This window comes from Macrobrachium nipponense, chromosome 26, assembly GCF_015104395.2.
Source record: "Macrobrachium nipponense isolate FS-2020 chromosome 26, ASM1510439v2, whole genome shotgun sequence".
Classification (NCBI taxonomy): domain Eukaryota; kingdom Metazoa; phylum Arthropoda; class Malacostraca; order Decapoda; family Palaemonidae; genus Macrobrachium; species Macrobrachium nipponense.
Genome location: NC_087215.1, coordinates 72263234 through 72283620, shown reverse-complemented (window position 1 = coordinate 72283620; position 20387 = coordinate 72263234). Strand labels below are relative to the sequence as shown.

The 20387-nt window shown below is 45.3% G+C and overlaps 1 pseudogene; it reads right to left on the bottom strand.

Annotated features, from left to right (window-relative positions):
- The window catches only part of LOC135199720 (rab3 GTPase-activating protein non-catalytic subunit-like), a 79203-nt pseudogene that overhangs the window by 24777 nt on the left and 34039 nt on the right, over positions 1-20387 (bottom strand).

Below are 20387 nucleotides of genomic sequence, written 5' to 3'. Positions count from 1 at the left end.
AGTTGCTCTCTGATGAACTCAAACCAGTAACAAGGTGCTTGGAATCTTAGGTAGGACCAAAATATAAGAAAACTAAATTAGGTACTGTAGAAAATTAATATAACAGTCCTTTAATTACCTTCCTCTTCAGTTAAATTGTAAAGTGGTCAGAAAGTATTCCAAAATAGCCTGTAGCAATGTGGTATAAGGTGTTGAGACATGACAAACGTCATTATAGCTTGTTTCCGAACACCCAGTGTCTTTATTTCTGCCACAGTGGCCATAACTTCCTCTTCATTGCCATTTTTCAGCTGAGACTTAAGTGTCTTTTACAAGTGAAGATCTCTGGCACGTTTACTAGTTTTACCACTGTACAAATAGAAAATGATGAAGATAAACATTATTTAGCAGAAGAACTTGCAGAATTCTAACTAATATTTCAGAGTAATCCTCGAGAGTTTTTAAAAGTTTTAGTTTTAGGGTTTAATAATCTTCGGCACCTTATACTTTAAGGATTCCACACAAAAATGACAATTTGTCCAAAATTGCATTTTTCCTAACTATACAAACCTGAGGTCCTTTTACAATAGGAAGGTACTAGCGGCAGCTGGATAGGTCGTAAGCTTTCGAACAAGGGGTTCGGTAGTTAACTGCTTGTCCGACAGGCGCGCGCTAAAGCGCGACTGGGAGGTAACAAATCACTTTTGCTTTTGGCCCAAGCAAAAACTGCAGAGTGAGGGGTGGCATGAGGTGGGACTATGTGTAAAAGGACCTCAGGTTTGTATAGTTAGGAAAAATGCAATTTTGGACAAATTGTCATTTGTTCCGACACGGCATACAAACCTTCGGTCCTTTTACAATAGGAAGACTCACTTCTTGGTGGGAGGAATCTGAGTCTTTTGTGAACAGACTGGTGTTCGCCCAACCTTGGAATGCCTCCCTGGTCGTAGAGCGAGGGAGGGATCCAAGCCTCTGTCCCATTGATCGGGGTGTGCACCGCAGGATCAATGGTCAGACCTCTGGCCCGAGTACTACGAAGAGGCAACGTATCTCTTCGTACCAGCAAACAAGAACAAGTTCCTATATTTGCAAGAGGCAACATAAAGTTATGGTTTGTCTCTTGTTGGCATCCACATTCCCCCCCTTGTAGGAGGAAGTGGTGGATATTCTGCTCCCATCCCTAGTAAAGAAAGGGATAGGATGGGGCTCTGTCGAGTAGCTCACCGGCATCTCGTCCTTATCCAGCAAGGTGATGACCGTATCCCTACTACCCACAGGTAGAGGGGGAGAAAAAGATATGAGAAGCCAGTCACTCTCTCATTCACATATCTATTCTTACAGTCACACCAGGACTCGATGCTGTTCAGCCTGCTGCTAGGGTCTGGGTTAGCTACACAACGTGTTGAGCAGCCAGCCACCACGGGTCCCAAGGAAAACGATTCAAGGACCTGTGGGCAATATCCAAAAGGTAGAAGGAGGTGCCAGTGGTCTGGTTGTACCAGACCCCTGCCTTCAGTACCTGCGCCACGGAGAAGTTCTTGTGTAACTCGAGGGAGTGTACTTCTAGGTCATCTTGGTGCTGACGAAGAGTCTTCAACACTCAGCCTGGGATGTCGAGTTTTTCTTCAGAAAGCGCGGGGGTCGCCTTTCACAGGACAAAGCAGCATCTCCTTCGCATCGAAGGCGGTGAAGTCCATTAGGGAGGGGATTGTGAAGGACTCTAACCGATCGTCAGGAAACCGAAGGGTTCAGAGTCTTCGCTACAAATTCGGTACGAAATCGAGCGTCACGAATCCCCATCCCCTGGATGCTTGACTTCGCAGGAAAAGTCATGCAATTACCTCAGAGGAAAAGAAGGGAATGGTCGTATGACCTATCCCTCTTCTCGACTTCGGTGATGTCCTGTACCCATACTGGTCTATCCGTCTGCAGCGAAGTTGTTCTTCTCGGTAGTGGATAGGACACCGACACTCAATGGTGGGTGTCGATGGTATGGGTACTGTGACAAGCGTTAGGACGAAGAAAAGACTGTTATGGAACAACCGAACTAAGTCCACAGCGAAGTTCGTAACAGACTTGGGCGCTCTGACAGCTGCCGACTGACTGCGTTTCGGTAGGAGGCAAGTTGGCCAAGCAACGACCCGAGCAAGTCACGTGAACCTTCGCCTTAAAAGGGTTATGCCAAGAGATTAAACAAATAATTTGTTCGTCACCGATGCCAGAAGCAAGGTGATGACTCTCTTAAGGCATGTGCCCACAGGCGAAAGTCAATTGCCTTCTAGAGACCGAGGTCCCTGATGGCAAGATATCTCATAGTATAGTTGATTCTCGGCTAAGAGAAACAACACTATGTGTCGTTGAAGACGAAGGTGTACAGAAAATGCAACCTACGTCTTCACAGCTGAACCGAGAGAAGGATTCTCAAGATTCTGAACCTGTGCTACAAAGACTGAGAACGCTAACCGCTATTCATTGCTGTCCGGTGAGGATCGTAGTTGCAATAAAAAAGCGGAGCGCTTTTCAGTAATGAAGACAGGGAAATACTGCCTGAAGAACTGCTTCTCATGGGCTGAACATTTGGAAGTACGAGCTGTCAGGTCGGAGAGTAGGCGATGTCTTCTGACATATCTGTTAATTCGGGCGGAGCATGAATAATTGCACACCTACGAATACGAGATATTTTGAAGACAAACTCAGATGTCTGCAAAAATCATTCGCATTATCGCGGTGCGATGCAGCGGGAGACTAATACAGACTTCTGTTACCGTGCGGTAAACAGAAAGATGAAAGAGTCCAAGAGATATCTCTGTTGAAAATTCTCGCAATGTCGAAGGCGATGAAATCGAGCGTCACAGCAGTAGATGGTCCTTCATTATTGCGAGAATCCCCGTTAATCCAGAGACCTAAAGTCCATGATTATTGGGCAGAGATACGGTTCGGTAGTCAATCAAACCAGGGGAGAGAGAGACGTAACCGACCGTGCATCTCCGAGACCTATCTGATACTGAGCCGCTATCAGGCAGTTCAATACGCAGTAGCTCTCGGTGACTCGTCATCCTGAGTTGCCAGGTAATCCATTATTCCACGAAGGAATGCGTTCGGCTAGAACCATCGAGCATAAAGAATACGCTCGAGCAATTATATTTAAACGAAACGGATTTCGGTAAATACAAAAGCTGATTTGGTGTTGTCATGACAATACCAAGTATCTAAAATCGAAACTGATAACTGCTGGGAGGTTGCAGGCAACCCCGAGTTGCAGTTCAATTAAGATACAATTCGTCTCGGTCACAAACCGTAGAGTTAACTACGGTATGCGCCTACCCCCCCGGACAATTCAACTGTTAAAAGAATCATGTCGCGAGGGTAATATACGTAGTATATTTGTAGGTTCTGTACCACGACCTCCATCCTTAATTCTTTTCCTCTCGAGGAATGAGAATAAGGATTGGAGATCGACCGACCTTCGTTCTCTAGTCAAGAGAGTGAAGGAGAAGTCTTTCCCAAAGGAAAGCTTCAATGGTGAACAGAATACCGAAGACGATAGTTCAAAGTCCCAAACTGGAGTTCCCGTCCGTTCTTCTCTATTTCCAGGTTAATCGCCTACTGTGAGATACTCTTCTTTTCAGCAGCATGTCCTTCTTCCAAATGCTAGAAATTACAGGAATTCGAGCAATAAGCGAGGTTCCCGATTATCGTGTAACAATTATCGGGGATCTCGCTCACTTTGGACCGTGGTCTCGCCTAAGTGTTTGGAGATCGTAAAAAAACTCGAAACACTTCTGAGTGCGCTAGAAATTCCGAGAATTCTAAGCACTCTGCGAAACCCCCCACCGAATTCGTCAAACGATATCGGCTGGTGGTCCTCCCGATTCCCGTGGAAATCGAGAAAGGGGCAGGATCCCTCCTCAACGACCGGGGTCTTACGTCAGGTAGGACCCGAAGGTCCCCCCCACGGTAGCGCAGCCCCTAACGTGGGATCTTACAGAGAAATATCTGTAGGATCCCTCCCCTTTCCCTCGTAGCCGTAAGGAGAGAGGGAATGGGGGAGGAATTGGATACTGGCTCGCCTTCCCAGCGGAACTAGCAGTTGGAGAAGAAAAGGAGCAGCCATCGCCTTACGGCGATGGCCTCTCAGAGCCTGGGAAAACGTATCGTCAGGAGAAAACGTTTTCCCCGAGGAGGGTTACGAACTCATACTGTAGGTAAGGGTCTGCCGCCACTGTGAACGTCGTCTGGGTGGGGCTGATCGACACCTGACAGGAGAGAGCCGATACCGTCCCTCCGACTCATTCCAGTCCTCGTCGAGGTCGAAACCTCAGGAGGACCTAAGGGGTATTCCAAATACGTCCGAAGACACATAGAAACGCCTCTGTCGCAGTAGAGGAGGTGAAGTAGCTTGTTCGACCGGCCAGAAAACTGAGAGCGCCTTCTTGTCCGGAGATGAGAGGACTTACCTGGTTCAACACAGTCGGCAAGTTCCGATCGCGGCAGACCCACCGTCGATTTGGGTTCCCTCTCGGGCCCCCAAACGACTCGAGCCGAGACGTGGCTCTGATGGTGGGAGCGGCAATCCTTCCCCGAGGTCGTTGTGCTGACGAATCAGCGCCATAACCTCGGCAAAGTTCCTCTGGATCTCGGAAGTCACAGCATCTTGCAGAGTGGGACCGTTAAGCCCTTCGAACAAGAGCATATTCCGAGAACCTTCCTCCTAAGAAGGGGAACAGCGACAGCCCGCCCTCTCGGTCTTCTCCATCCACTTGCGCATACATCCTGGCCGGTCCAAGAACCGTGCCTGGCACGTAGGGCGTCGTCTGGTGGGATCATGAGGGGCGTACCCCTCACGATCACTCCTCAATACCTCGCTCCTCCCGGTGTAACCCGAGGAGGTTGAAGGTACGGGAGGAGGCAGACCTGACGCTCCCTCCTCGCTCGCTGGCAGAACCAGCAGCTTGGAGGGCTGCAGGCGATCGTCAACCCGCGGTGGCGATCGAGCTGCAGGCCTGGTCGAACCGTCTCGCTGTGGAGAACGGCTGGACTGAGCACAGCGGCCCCGATCTCGAGTGTCAGAAGAGCTGGTGCTGGTTGCCGTACCCGATCGCTCTCTGTGAGAGCGACGGTCAGGCGACCTGCAGGCTCCACTGTCACAGTGAGACCGGTGCTTGTCCTCACGGCACGTCACGTCGCTGGTTCCAGCCGTGGCTGGTACCGGCGGAACGGGAGACCCTCTTCCCAGCCTCAGGCCCGTGGCCGGTCGTGGACCGTCACGTCCCCGGGTAGCCAGCTGGTCGCCGCGAGAGCGAGAGCTGGTCTGGTGAGAGTCGCGTGAGCGGCTGTCACCAGTCTTCCGCCCCGTGCCGTGAACCTGACGCTGAGACGGACTCAGAGGTCTGGTTCCTGGCTGCACAGTCGCTGGTAGGCGACCGTACACTCGGTACCTTCCCGCGAACGAGAGGCCGAGACGGACCCTGATGCAGTGGCAGAACCACTGACACCAGGCGAGGAAGTACCGGTGTTAGCCGGTACCCCTCTGGTCCCCGTAGTCTTCTTCCTTGCGGAAGAAGAGACGGGCCACCCCGCTCCAGAAGGAGCAGGAGGACCAGCGGAAGGAACCACTTCCCGTTTCCACGAGGTGAGACGGGTCCCGAGAGCTCCCGAGGGAGACTTATTAGGAGGGAGGAGGCAACCTTCTTCTTCCTCGGCTGTGAAGCCTTAGAAGTCGAAGGGGAAGAGGCGGCAGCCGACGACGATGAAGAAGATGAAGACGACGACGACGACACCTTCCTCCTCTTCTTCGTCAGCTTCCTCAGGACAGACGTAAGATCTGCTATCCAGGGCGGAGCCGGGGCTGCTGTAGCCGAAGCCACAGGGCCCGACGCACCTGTACAGACAGACCAAAGTCTGGGTAGTACCACCACGAACAGGGACGACGTCAGCAGGTATGGGCATCTCAGGAACAGCAGCAGCGCCAGCACAGCATCGGTAGGGACAGCCAGCGCAGCAACGGCAGGGACAGCCAGCGCAGCAACGGCAGGGACAGCAGCGCAGCAACGGCAGGGACAGCCAGCGCAGCAACTGCATGGACAGTCAGCCCAGAATCGGCAGGTACGGCAGGCAGCAACCGGAAAACAACAGGAAGTGGAGCAGCAGCCAGCATCATATCCTGGTAACCAGGCGGCAGTCCAGGGGCGAGCTCTAGGGCAGCGGAAGTGTGGTCGCGGCAGCGCGGCAACCACGAGCGGCGGCGGCACGCCCCCCTCTCGGTACAGCGAACGGCACTTCACAGCGGCTGTAGGCAAGACTGTTACCACGTGAGGCGAGTACACCAGGTGAGGAGGGACGTCGTCACCTGGAGCGTGGTCACCACTCCATGGGTGACCGCAGTAGGCCCAAGACATAGAACCGCAGCCCTGGACACTAGCACGCCCTGCAAATGGAAGGACGCCCATACCTCACCAAGGTCCACCCTCGTGGCAGTAGCACCTGCGGAAATAACAGTAGTAGCGATTAGTGGGGGGGAAGTCCCCTCGTGCGGGGGGGTGAGCCTCTCCGAACGAGTGGAAGACCCCGAATACAATTGTACATCGGGCACCGAGCGCCCTCCCCCGCGCTCGACGGATCGGGCGAGGAGAAGAACGCAGATAACCTCCCCCCCCAAGGGGAAGGGCCATCTGTGGGAGCAGAGCGGGGGGGGGGGGGGGGTTCTCGTTCCCCACCCCCGCACAGCACCCATGTACCCAACAATAATAATAAGAGCCCGAGAGCAATCGTGCCCTCGGCCCGAATGCAAGGCATAAGGATCAATTCCCTGACTGAGCGGAACTTGAACCAAATAATATTGATGCAATCAAATATAAAAGGAATAAAATGAAAAAGAATCTTGCATTACGATTCACTTCACAATGAATAAGGGCTCGGATCGAGCGCATTTGCGCCCTCGGTACCGAGCGCAAGGGTAAAAGGATCCATTCCCAATTATGAATGGAAACCTTGATCCATAATGAATTGATGCAATCAAAATATATATGAAAATGAAAAGAATACTGCGCTTGCGATTTCACTTCATTACAAATCAAAATGGGGAAGGATCAATTCCCGGGAAATAGCGGAAACATTGATACAAGTAAACAAAGCAATCTCAATAAAATATGAAAATGAAAAAGAACTGCACTTGCGATTTCACTTCATTCAAATAAAAAGGGTAAAGGATCAATTTCCGGGTAAGCTCGGAAACTGATCCAAAATGAGTATTGCTACAATCAAAATAATATATATGAAAATGAAAAAGAATACTGTACTTGCGATTCCACTTCCATACAGAATAAGTTTTCGTGCCGAGCGCATTCGCTCGGCAACGAGCATACAGGTCAAAAAAATATATAAATGAAAAGAGCACTTACTTACGATTTTCATCTACACATTTCCAACCAAAATATACGCTCGGAGCGAGCGCTCTCCCGCCCTCGGCACCGAGCATACACAATACCGAGGATCATTTCTGGGAAAATGAATTCCCGCACTTACGCCCTTCAGTCCCCGGCACTCGGGTAATCGGAGGGCGTGGTGAAACCAAGATCCTTTAATTCACAATTGAATTCAATGGAAATAAATATGAAATGATTGTACTTACAATTCAGTTTCACTAGATAAATAGAAAAAGAAAAACACAACCATGCGAAAGCAACGACGATGAAGCGGGCAGAGAGCGATGATACACGTCCACACGCCAGCAGGCCGAAAGCAAAAGTGGTTTGTTTACCTCCCAGTCGCGCGCGCGCGCCTGTCGGACAAGCAGTTAACTACCGAACCCCTTGTTCGAAAGCTTACGACCTATCCAGCTGCCGCTAGTACCTTCCTATTGTAAAAGGACCGAAGGTTTGTATGCCGTGTCGGAACAAATATTATTTAGTTTAATGCATTTAAACATAAAACCCGACACCACCAACCATAACTACTATTAAAAAATGAAGTATTTGATGGTACATACATTTTTTCAAATATGAAGTTAAGGAAATTAATGGTGCATCTTACTGGATAAAGATCATGGGTACAACTTTAACCCTACAGGCTAAAAACAATCGGTTTGAGTGAAGATTAAAAATTCTACCTCAGACATAAACACAGACTTCTATGGTGTTCTTTAACAAAGTTACACTTGAAAAAAAGGGGCATCAAATAAAAATGTTATTGTTATAATACAATTAAGTTTGTTCATACTTACCTGGCAGATATATATATAGCTGTATTTTCTGAAGTCCGACAGAATTTCTAAAAATTCGCGGCACACGCAGTGGCGGCCAGGTGGTAGTACCCATTCCCGCCGCTGGGGAGGCGGATATCAGGAACTATTCCCATTTTCTATTCATATTTTATCAGTGCCACTGTCTCCTGAGGGGAGGTGGGTGGGCACTTTAATTATATATATCTGCCAGGTAAGTATGAACAAACTTAATTGTATTATAACAATAACATTTTGTTCATGAAACTTACCTGACAGATATATATATAGCTGAATCCCACCTTCGGATGGTGGGAAGAGACAGAATAGGATTTTGGGAAACTAAATTAAGTAGATGATATACATCTTGGTTCCTGACCGTTAGCATAGCCGACTTTCGTGATTACTGTCACCAAAGTCTGCTTCTGCGTTACTAGAGTGCCAGCGAGGTAGAAGGACCTGTAATGCTGGTGCGCTCTAGATGATCTGTCACGGGGCGTGACCACAATGTGACTAGACCATATGACCATACTTTTGAGGGCACCGAAGCTAAAACCACCACCTGACCTAACCTATCAAAGTTAGTTCCATAACTTCTAGCTAAAGAAAAGGAACGCGCCTCAAGCGACCAACCCTTCAAAGTTAAAAGCACACCTATCCCTTTTCTATAGGATAGGATTCGTGTTGCTTCTTGCACCCAATAATATATCTACGGATATGTATGGTCCTAGCGACTTACGGATCTGAAATGTCGTCTTCACATCCCGTCGGAGTGTGAAGCGAACACAGAGTTGCTTCGCTAAAGCGTGGCACTCAGGATGTTACTGAGTGTCATGCTCTTTGAAATGCTTCCGAGGCCGCGCCCTCACCTCTTGGAGCATTCATATTAAGAAAAAATCTCAAATCTTTATGCAAACATAATGAATGAGACCTCTTAAAAGAACTCCTTGGCTATAATGCCAGGGTGTTCTTGGACATGAACCAGTCTGGTCTTTTTTACGGAACACCGCAGATTGTCGGGAGTGTGAAGCGAACCCAGAGTTGCTTCGCAAAAGCGTGGCACTCAGGATGTTACCGAGTGTCATGCTCTGTTGAAATGCTTCCGAGGCCGCGCCCTCACCTCTTGAGCATTGATATTAAGAAAAAATCTCAAATCTTTATGCAAACATAATGATGAGACCTCTTAAAAGAACTCCTTGGCTATCATGCCAGGGTGTTCTTGGACATGACTAGTCTGGTCTTTTTACGGAACACCGCAGATTGTCTGTTGACCTTGACTTTCTATAGTTTTATCAAGATAAAACTTGAGAGACCCTACAGGGCACAGGACTCTCTAATGCCCTTGCCCAATAATTTGTGCCATACCCTTGGTCTCCAAGCCTTCGGGTCAATGGTCAGACAGGTTTTCGTTCTTATCAAGAACGGAAGGCTTAGCGGACAGACCGCATTATGTCCTTTAAAGCCAAAACCTCTGATGATGGCTAAAACCTCACTAACCCTCCTTGCCGTGGCTAGAGCGGTTAGAATATTAGCCTTTCTGGTCACGTGTATTAAGTTCGCAGAAAGGATAGGTTCGAAATGCTTTTGGCATCAGAAACTCAGACTACGTCTAAGTTCCATGCCGGAACCTTTGATCCAGAATACAAGATCTCCACAGACCTCAAAGATCGTGAAGCTTTGTTTGTTTGACAGAACCGAATCTCTGAGCCTAGAGGCCGTCAACAACATATTTGCATATTCTACAACAGTTAGGACTTCTATCTTATCTCATACTTCATACGGAAAGATAGAACCATAACGAAATTCACAGAGGTCGAGGTGGAGGAACAGTCATTTCCCTTCACTATCTCCAGAAACGGCCCCCTCCGATTGAAAACTGAAAATAGGCAGCACTGCTTTGCCTTGGCCAAGAGACTGCCATTAATCTTGAAGATCTTATCGCTTCTCGATAGTCTGAACGCTTTCAGACTCAGAGAGGAGAGATATTAGATACTTCACTAAGTGACGATGTTTGATACACAAGATTCTCTCGGGAAGGGTCTTTCTTTGGACAATTCTCTGAATTACCTGACCTCTGTGAAGAATCCAACCTCTTAGAGGCCAACATGTGGCGACTAAAGCTAATCCTCTAGAATCATGAATAAGGGAACAACTTAAGAGGAAGCTCCTTCGTCTTCAATATTACGAAAAACTTAACGAAAGGACTCCCTCAGTCTCTCCTCACTTTCGACATACTTCTAAGTGAGGATTACTCAGACTCAGTAGTTGTTTGCCTTCGATCGAGAAGACCCCCACGGACGTGCACTAGATTAAACGAACCTATTGAGGATCGTTACGTTCCGTGCCCAAGCCCATAACCAATTCTCTCTTCTCGAGCTATGAGATGAGCTGAGAAATTATCCAGAGATGATTTGGTCCACTCGATCCAACCTCACCCTTCGAGGAACTGGAAAGCCGACTAATTTGGCTTCCAATTCTTTCAGACAATGTGCCAGAACATCTGTTCTCTGTTCGGATGTCTGGCACCCTCTCGCTATCACCTGAGGTGATCCTCAAGCCGTTGAGAGAAAATTAGAATTACAAAATCTTTGATGTTATTCCAATTTCTTCGTGAGGAAAATTTGTAGAGGTCTGAATTGCTGTTTATTCAGGGAAAACAAGCTTCTCCAGCGAGGGAAATGGTCCCCAGCAAACTCATCCATTCCCTCACTCAGCCTGCTTCCTTCCCTAAATAAGGCTGCGCTTTGCATAAGCAGGAGGAGCATTATTATAGTGCTATGCCGCGGTAGATTCGTACAGAATGTTACCGTGCGGTAAACCCGCACCTAACAAGTATAAAGAGATATCTTGTTGAAATTTTCTAAGTAAACGGCAGGTATGATCATTCAAGATTACTAGAAATTTCCTCAACCCGAGGCTAAAATCCATGATTGTAGGGCAAAGACCGGACGGTTTTAAGCCATTCCCGCAAGGGAGAGAGGACGTAACCAACCGCGCATGACACCGAGCTAGCCGGTACTGCGTAGATCACAGTAACAGCAGCCTTGATCATCGTCTCGCACTATATGCCTGAGTTGCCAGCTACTCCTTTTACGAAGGGATAGGTATGAAATTATCGAGCCAAAGGAACTCTCAAGCAGGCATATTTAAACGAAACAAAATTCGCTAAATACAGAAGCTGAGTTGATGTTGCAGTTCAATTAGAATACTTCTCGTCTAAGTCGCAATCCGTAGATAACTAGGATATGCGCCTACCCCTCCCCGGACAATTCAACTGCTTAGTAGAATCATGTTCGCGAGGTTAATATACGTAGTATATTTATAGTATTCTGAACAACGATCTCCATCCTAAATTCTTTCCTTAAAGAAAACAAAATAAGGATTGGAGATCGACCACCTTCGATCTCTATCAAAAGAGTGAAGGAGAAGTCTTCCTCGAAGGAAAGCTTCAATGGAGAACAGAATACTATCTGCCTGAGTTTGCCAGCTACTCCCTTTACGAAGTAAGGAATAGGTATGATATTATCGAGCAAAAGGACACTCTCAAGCATGGCCTATTTAAACGCGAAACAGAATTCGCTAATACAGAAGCTGAGTTGGTGTTGTCGTAACAATACCTAAGAGTTGTTCTTACTCCGAAAACTCTTGGAAGGTTGAAGGGAGTGTCAAATAAATACATAGAACAACAGTTCTTTTCGGCTTCTATCCGCAGAGGTAAATACGATAGCTATATGACTCGACCCATGCGTTAGCAAATGACGCAAAGATAACTACGTAAGTATTGTAGTAATTTGAACATCGAATTCTCTACTACATCTTTCCTGGACGAGGAAGAGAGAAAGAAAGGAAAACGACTGTCCACGTTCGGTTCTGAAAATGAATGAGAGCTCTTCCGAAATTTGTTACTTATCCGCTTAAGCGATAAAATGTTATGAAGATCTTTGTCAATGAGAACTAACCCATTTACATGACAGAAAGTAATCAGGAATTCGAGCATATAGTTTTCAAGAATATTCCCGCAGAAATCGAGGAAGGGGCAGGATTCCTGATTAGAGACTGGGCTTACGACAGGAAGGACCTTAATGTTCCCCTTCGGCAGCGCAATCCCGAAAGCAGACGAGGCGTTTATGACACCGAAATCTGCTTACAGTTTTCCTGGAATTCATCAAGTGATGGATTCTATTGAACGCTCCCTTCGTAGAAAGCGAAGTAGACATCTTGACGAGACCAAACTCCTTCCTCTACTTCGACGACGCCGTCTTGAAGAGCGTTTCTTGCAGGAATCCTGCCGAACGTCTTGATGCGTAGGACGCCTATCGTTCTGAAGAACGTCCTGGCAAGTGCTCTACCGAGCGTCATACGTGTAGGATGCCGAGCGTCTTCAAAAGCGTCCTCGCTAGCGTCCTGGCGAGCGTCCTCGCTAGCGTCCTGGCGAGCGTCCTCGCTAGCGTCCTGGCGAGCGTCCTCGCTAGCGTCCTGCCGAGCTTCCACCGAAGCGTCCTGGCGAATGTCCATAAAAGCGTCCTGCTGAGCGTCCTCAAAAGCGTGCTGGAAAGCGTCCTGCTGAGCGTTCTCAAAAGCTTCCTGCCGAGCGTCCTCAAAAGCGTCCTGGAAAGCGTCCAGCTACGAGAGTGTCTGAGCAGAGAACACCAAGTCTTCTGAACGACGTTTCAGAGAGGAACTCGTTGAGCGCCTTGATGCATGCAAGGCCCGCCAAGAGGCGTCCTGGCGAGCGACCTTGCCAACATCTCAATGTTATGACGAACCGCGTTTTGCGTATGACATTGAATATTTTTAAGGGAGTCCTCATGCGAGTCTCCATGGAGCCGCACGCTGCTCCTGAAGAGTGTGAACACTAAAGAAGACGTATGGCTTTCGTCTTCCGCAAGGTGCTTGCCGAGCGTCCTGGAGAATGTCTCTACTTATAGGACGTCGAGCACCTCCAAAAGCTTCTCCTCACGTCTAAATTGCCCTTCTTATGCCGACCAGAGACATAAGTTGTTTGACTGTGCAAGCAGCTTGCCGGCCGTCAAACTATCAGCTTGCTTTATCGAAGTAAAGCGAACGTTATCATAAGTATACGGAGCCGCAATGAGGAGAGGAGACGAATACTGAGTTGCTCCTCCAAAAGGTGGAATCAAGAATGTCCTTGATTACCAAATTCTTTTTGGAATGCTAGCGAGGTTGAAACAGCTCTAACTTCATGAGCGTTCACTCGCAGGAGGCTCAAATCACTCTTCTGGCAAGATGAATGAACCTCCTTAATAATGTATAAGTGATATATACATGAGCGTTCATCGCAGGAGGCTCAAAATCATTCTCTTTGGGCAAGATGAATGAGCCTCACTTAATAATGTATACATGATGTATTACATGAGCGGTCACTCGCAGGAGGCTCCCAAATCATCTTCTGGCAAGATGAATGAGCCTCCTTAATAATGTATAAATGATATATACATGATGCGTTCTCAGCAGGAGGCTCAAATCACTCTTCTGGCAAGATGAATGACCTTCCTTAAATGTCCTTAGGAAAAGAGCCAGTGCATTCTTCTAAAAGGGAAAATGTGGTCTCTTTACTCTCTCATCCTCTCGTGACGAGAGAGAGGACGTGAAGCGTCCTCTTCTCTAAAGCTTCTTTAGGGGGGCGCGAGTCCTTCCGAGAACTCCAACCCCTGTGTGGGGAGGACGCCTCGGAGGACGAGAAGCAATCTTTCAAGATTCGCGCACGTGCACGATCTTTAGCAGCCTGGGAAGAGTCAACAGGTTTCTTTGCCGAAGGGACGCCAGATCGTGGGGAGCCCCCGTAAACCCTCTTGCGGCTTTCGACATGCCCTCTCCCTGAGTCCTGGGAGTCCGACAGAGGTCCAGGCCTAGAAGCATTATGGGGCCGATCTGACGCCCCCTCCACAACACAAGGGGCACTACACTTCACAACACTGGTTGGAGAGCGAGCACTTTAGTCTAAGATTACTTGATGTAATCCTTTAGCAGACACTTATTCTAGGCTAGTAAGCCATACCACAGGGTTAGGCAAAATAAATCTACAGTAGGTTAGAAGGTTCATTATTTCTAACTTCTGTTTACTGTGGAGGAAAACTCCTGATTCTAACACGCTCTAAAATGCGTAATTGAATCCTCCTTCTTCCGTAATCAGTCACACATTACACTAATTACCTTATGCAAGAAAACATGTAACCGTCATATATACTAAGCGAGTGTCTACCGAAAGTTACGGTAGCCTCACCTTACCATGCAGACAACAAAGTCTGAAACTAGGCTAACTAGCTTCAGACATCAAATGCAATGAAAAAATTTACGATAGCGTATGCCTAGCCACAAATCCAAGTTAATAATCGAAAGAATAATTAGGATACTTAAGTGGCTAATGAAGTTTCAAAATAAAATCCTAGGCGGAGGTCTGTAAACAGTTTGTTTACCGACCGGCGACAGAAAAAAAATATGAATAGAAAATGGGAATAGTTCCTGATATCCGCCTCCCAGCGGCGGGAATGGGTACTACCACCTGGGGCCGCCCACTGCGTGTGCCGCGAATTTTTAAATTCTGTCGACTTCAGAAAATACAGCTATATATATATCTGTCAGGTAAGTTTCATGAACAAAAATCAAAACAAACAGGACAAGTTATGTCTAAGGAGGAAATTTTAATCGGTTTGTTACAAGTATGAAAATTTGGAAAATGACAGTACGGGTATACATCTTTATAATACCAACATATACAGTAACTAAACATACATTGAGAAACACTCACCCTAAAGCTAGATGTGGAACGGAATAGAAATCTCACTAATGGTCCCGTCCTGAGTAACAAAAAATCACAGGAAAAACTTTACAACGTACACCTCGCACACTATTTACACCAAGGAGTTGTATGTGGGGGTGTATATAAGCCTAGGGATGCCATAAAATAAAGTCATTAGTAGGGGAAATAAAAAGATAATGCCATCACTATATATTGTAATAAGTCATAATATTTCACCTGGCCATTCAACACAAGTACTATTTTCATTTTTGTTATTCGTTAACCTATGAATCAACAAAGTTAAACTATATATTTAATATACATACCTAGAATACTTTGGCACATTAAAAGCAGCTACTCTAGGTCCCTGCTGGGGAGTCCAGACTTCTAATAAGCCTCGCCGTGGTGCATAAATAAGCAGGAATGATACCCGCCTCTTAGACCCTCCCCACTCACTCTCCACATCCAGCCATCCGCAGTCTGCATCCCTATAGCCTTTGATCGTGCAATAAAAGCAAAAATTATAGGAAATAGTTAGAACTCTCTACAGCTACCAAGCAGTTTACAGCAGAGAACATACCATGACTAAAATCACTGTATGAATTTTCCCATTACAGAATCAAAATAACGAATGAGACCAACATATAACATAAGGGATCTTAGTCTTAACCATTTATAGCAAATAACTTTTAGTTATTAACAATATTTTGGGGGAAGAATTTAAGCACTTATTTCTTAAACCAAAGCAATCTAGTCCATTTGATTTGTCAGCATGTAGATCAAGATGCATTCTAGAAATTAAATTACTGTATCACAGGTTTAATACTTAAGCTAACACCATGAAATCCCCCATACAAAGGAACGCGTGGACATCTAATATACTGAGACTAATATCCATCATCACGTTCTGAATATTTTCCGCTTTGTTAGGCATGAAACGCTTAAACCTTTTACTTATAACTCTTGGTAAAACCTTACCCTTCCACATACGAAGGCAGATGCCTCTGTTCACGTCGATGAGAGTTACCCGACCAAAGTCGTCTGTTACTGCAGCTAGTCTCCGACCAGCAGCTAAACTTACAGATAACCCAGTGCGTCTCTTATCTGGAACTGACGACCTGAACGAAATAATGGATGGATCGCTAGTCACCGAAAGCTCACACACACATATTAAAATTAATGCTGTAAATCAAATGCATTTCAAGCAGAGGAAAGTAATCAACTATCCATTTCATGCTGCAGGAGTTTATTAGTTACCCTAAATAAGTTTTTTATTACTGAAACAAGATCAGTCAATTAATTTAATGTTAATAATATAGACAGATTTTTCTCATTTTTAATTTTCTACTCTTTTCTTGTGACTACCATTTACTAAACAAGTAGTATTATACTGATAATGCCATAACTCATTTTCTGAATATAAAATTATGATGACAGAAAATAGCAAAACACATTAACTATCATACTGGTGCCACTCAGATCCAGAGCCCTGAGTTACGAGTGACACATCTCTATGCTCTCTAGCAAAGCTACCTGAAATATATGAAGAACTCCCATTCCTAAAAAGCTGTAATGGCAGGCCACTCCTATAATGCCAAGAAGTGCCTTGACCATGTCATGATTGTCATGATAACAAAGGGTACTAACCACACTTCTTAGTACATTATAAATAAAATGATCAGTCATTAATACAAGATGAATAGTTTTTACGTATTTTGAAAACACAAATGTCAAAGCTTAATTACCGGTAAGGAGGAAGTTTCCAACACTATCGAAGGTCTTACCCTACCACCTGACCCCACTGTGCATTAATTACTAATCTATGACTTTGTGTTTGCCTGAATTGGCAATTGGCTATTTGTAGAGAAACAGATTCATTTTGACATACAAAAACATACATTGTAATAAACAAAAACATCTTACTTGCAAGGTAAAGGAGTTGCTGGCTCGATTTTTGGCTTATGATTTGATTTTTCAGGGTCTTTACCTTTGCTTTTTCCAAAAAGCCATCCACTGGAAAAAAAGAAATTATCAATGCATCTGCCAATGTGGTAATTCCTTATTAAAACTTAAATGATACTTCACAAGATACAACCTAAATATTTATACTTTACAAATTTTATGACAAAATGCATGAATACTCACTTATTACACTGTGTAATGTAATTGCTACTACGGACAGGTCTTAACCAGCCCTATGAGAGTTAATGTTAATTCAGTGGTTAAATTGTCTATTTTTAATATTACTACTGCTACTAGTGATGATAACTTAGAGGGATTTAACAGAGCTAAAAATACTGTACTCATCACCTTCAAATGCCCTAATGTTGAGGCATGAATTTCCTCTCTCTCCTCTCTCTCTCTCTCTCTCTCTCTCTCTCTCCTCTCTCCTCTCTCTCTCTCTCTCTCTCTCTCTCTCTTCTCTCATCTGAGAAAACCTAACATTAGGTGTAACACCCTAGAGGTTCAGCTTGTTTCCAATCATGCTGTATTCTCTTGTAGTATTGCTTATATGTATTCGAAAACATACATACCTTGCTGCTGACACTAAGGCGTCTTTCAATTTATTCGCATAATGCAAGGCAACATCAGCAACAAAGGGAGGCGCAGTACCCTCATGAGCACACAGAAATCCAACAAAAGGCACACGACCAACAGTAACTAGTAAGGACGTTGCAGGAACACCTGTCATAACAAATAGAGCAATCAGTACAAATTTGATGCAGTATATTCCAAGAAATTGAATTGATTTACTATTAATTTGTTATGTACAACAGGACATAAAAATATTTTAAAGATCATGTTTGTTTCTATCATGAAATCACATTTTTTACAAATACTACTTCTCTTGCTAACCAGGCTCAGAATTATAAACAACCTTACTGAACAATTGTTGACTAGTTTTATAGTATTAGTGTACCTCTACTAGGAGAAGTTTGAGCTTAATTTTCACTTAAACTTGCAAGGTAGTTTTATACAGTCTACTAGCAAAGCTTTATTACTTCTAAAGCACCAGTTTGCAGCTCCCTTCAGGGTAAATCTTGCTATTTTTGTCATCATCCAATTTCTCTTGTTTTCTTAGGGCTGGACTAAATAAGAGCACGAAGCTGCCTCTCTCACTGATCCATACAACGAAAAATATATACATACTGTAAAGAAAGTGCTACAGTAATAAAGTGGAAATGAATGAAGGCCTGAGTCTTATACGCAATAAGGTGAACTTCCACTGGTGAAGGCCCAAAGGATAGTGAAGTACAAGAGAGTGAGAGACAGGCCATTAATAAACAGAATTCTTCATTGGATAGTTATAACTACTGACCGCGCAATTGAGAACTCCAGATAGGTGATCCATTGAGACTAGCAAAAAAAAAAGAACTATGGCATTCATAGATAGATGGTTACCACTTGGTATACAGGCCTGAAATTATTTCCCCTATTTGAACAAATCAGAACATTCCCCCCCAAAAGAAAAAGATTCACATTAAATGTTACCTGGTGTGAAAGTATGATTACAGCCTTTAGAAAGCGAGGTGTGGGACATGTGGTCATACGTGAAGGGAGGGGTAACACCTGGCGCAACACAGTCAGCTACCACAACTTTGGTCAACCAATCCCCACTTCTTGTAACCTAAGGGAGGGACACTGACGTTCTCCCTCCACTGGCAGCAGCTGGAAAGAATTTCTGAATTAAATCTAAGAATTCCACAATACTAAAGGCAGTTCCCAGTTATCGGCGGTCTCGGTTTCAGTTAATGGCGGTTTTCGCTTATCAGCATCCTGCCGGGAACGGACCCCCATTGATAACCGGGAATGCATTTATTTAAAAAATCCTGAGACGACAGCATCATGTATAACTTGAGTAACTATACTCTCTTTTTTCCATCTGTCTATCCGCCATTGGTGTTTGCGCATGGTAACACTGTGTCCCGGGCTTTAAATAATATGTTATTGTTATAATACAATTAAAGTTTGTTCATACTTACCTGGCAGATATATATATAGCTGTATTTTCTGAAGTCCGACAGAATTTAAAAATTCGCGGCACACGCAGTGGGCGGCCAGGTGGTAGTAACCCATTCCCGCCGCTGGGAGGCGATATCAGGAACTATTCCCATTTTCTATTCATATTTTTATCAGTGCCACTGTCTCCTGAGGGGAGGTGGGTGGGCACTTTAATTATATATATCTGCCAGGTAAGTATGAACAAACTTAATTGTATTATAACAATAACATTTTGTTCATGAAACTTACCTGACAGATATATATATAGCTGAATCCCACCTTCGGATGGTGGGAAGAGACAGAATAGGATTTTTGGGAAACTAAATTAAGTAGGAGATATACATCTTGGTTCCTGACCTGTTAGCATAGCCGACTTCGTGATTACTGTCACCAAAGTCTGCTTCTGCGTTACTAGAGTTTGCCAGCGAGGTAGAGACCTGTAATGCTGGTGCGCTCTAGATGATCTGTCAACGGGGGCGTGACCACAATGTGACTAGACCATATACCATACTTTTGAGGGCACCGAAGCTAAAACCACCACCTGACCTAACCTATCAAAGTTAGTTCCATAACTTCTAGGCTAAAGAAAAGGAACGCGCCCTCAAGCGACCAACCCTTCAAAGTTAAAAGCACACCTATCCCTTTTCTATAGGATAGGATTCGTGTTGCTTCTTGCACCCAATAATATATCTACGGATATGTATGGTCCTAGCGACTTACGGATCTGAAATGTCGTCTTCACATCCCGTCGGGAGTGTGAAGCGAACACAGAGTTTGCTTCGCTAAAGCGTGGCACTCAGGATGTTACTGATGTCATGCTCTGTTGAAATGCTTCCGAGGCCGCGCCCTCACCTCTTGAGCATTCATATTAATTGAAAAAAATCTCAAATCTTTATGCAAACATAATGAATGAGACCTCTTAAAAGAACTCCTTGGCTATAATGCCAGGGTGTTCTTGGACATGAACCAGTCCTGGTCTTTTTAACGGAACAACCGCAGATTGTCGGGAGTGTGGAAGCGAACCCAGAGTTGCTTCGCAAAAGCGTGGCACTCAGGATGTTACCGAGTGTCCATGCTCTGTTGAAAATGCTTCCGAGGCCGCGCCCTCACCTCTTGAGCATTGATATTAAGAAAAAAAATCTCAAATCTTTATGCAAACTAATGAATGAGACCTCTTAAAAGAACTCCTTGGCTTATCATGCCAGGGTGTTCTTGGACATGAACTAGTCTGGTCCTTTTTACGGAACACCGCAGATTGTCTGTTTGACCTTGACTTTCTATTAGTTTTATCAAGATAAAACTTGAGAGACCCTACAGGGCACAGGACTCTCTAATGCCCTTGCCCAATCCCAATTTGTGCCATACCCTTGGTCTCCAAGCCTTCGGGTCAATGGTCAGACAGGTTTCTTTTCGTTCTTATCAAGAACG